Source organism: Borostomias antarcticus (assembly GCF_949987555.1).
Source record: "Borostomias antarcticus genome assembly, chromosome: 6".
Classification (NCBI taxonomy): domain Eukaryota; kingdom Metazoa; phylum Chordata; class Actinopteri; order Stomiiformes; family Stomiidae; genus Borostomias; species Borostomias antarcticus.
This window is the reverse complement of record NC_140239.1, coordinates 31,550,632-31,551,749: the sequence shown is the minus strand read 5'-3', so window position 1 is coordinate 31,551,749 and position 1,118 is coordinate 31,550,632. Positions and strand designations below refer to the sequence as shown.

Below are 1,118 nucleotides of genomic sequence, written 5' to 3'. Positions count from 1 at the left end.
CTTGGTTGTATAGAAATGCACACAACGAGGCTAACCTAGCTGGGCTAGCTAGCTAGCATGCTAGGACTAGCTAGTTATCCACTTACCTTACTAGATTGCACCATTACAAATCTTTGGGGCAACCTGACAAGAATGTGTCTGACACGTATAACCATGGTAGAGTCTCTTGGTCCATCGGTCTTGTGTGTCTTCCCACCCAGTGTTTAGAGAGATGGCAGGTTTGGGTGTTTCATTGCAGAGCTCACGGGATGGATCCGCACAACAGCCCCGGTGACGTCACGGGGTAGAACTCCTCCTTGCATTGATTGATTCGACTGCACCCCCTCTCTCTGCACCCCTCTCTCTGCACCCCTCTCCCTGCACCCCTCTCTCTCTGCACCCCCTCTCTCTGCACCCCTCTCTCTGCACCCCTGCACCCCTCTCTCTGCACCCCTCTCTGCACCCCTGCACCCCTCTCTGCACCCCTGCACCCCTCTCTGCACCCCTGCACCCCTCTCTGCACCCCCTCTCTGCACCCCTCTCTGCACCCCTCTCTGCACCCTGCAGAATTTAGGAGTGAGGGTGTCTGGGCAGGCCTGTACTGTGCTCACTGTCTGGATGAACAGAGACCATACACAGAATAATATACTCCTGTTTATTTGGGAGGGGGGAGTTATGCGGTAACTTGCACACTGATAACAGACAGAGCACAGATTCCGCTTGTGGAACAGGGGCAGCGGCACTGCAGCAGGATACCGCAGTGACACAAGAGGTCCCTGGTGGCACTGCGTGAGAGATTCTGGCCCTCTGTCACTTAGAGCTGCTGGTACCATCCAATTACAAGTGCACGTTGTGATATCCTGGTTACTTTACATACTGGTATTACTAATATAAATGATCAGGCGGAGAGATAGGTTTCAGTCATACGTTTATATTTCGTTCTCTACTTTGCATTCTCGCATGACAACTGAACTTGGTAGTACGACCACCCATAACATCACTCAGCCAATCAGAACGCATCTCTACAATTCAGCAACTAGCAGGCACTAGTATTAGACTATTACACACGTGATATGCAATAGTTATAACAGCGGACAGCTAATTGACCAATGGTTCAACATTCCCCCAGGACATTTTTG

The 1,118-nt window shown here is 51.1% G+C and overlaps 1 protein-coding gene across 1 annotated transcript in view; it reads right to left on the bottom strand.

The window, feature by feature from the left end:
• Window positions 1–214, bottom strand: part of ttbk2b (tau tubulin kinase 2b) — a 16,579-nt gene extending 16,365 nt beyond the window's left edge. Inside the window, exon 1 of the mRNA XM_084440232.1 lies at window positions 87–214. The gene's annotated coding sequence lies outside the window, so the exon portion shown is untranslated. The remainder of the gene's footprint in view (window positions 1–86) is intronic.
• Between the last annotated feature and the right edge of the window lie 904 nt (window positions 215–1,118).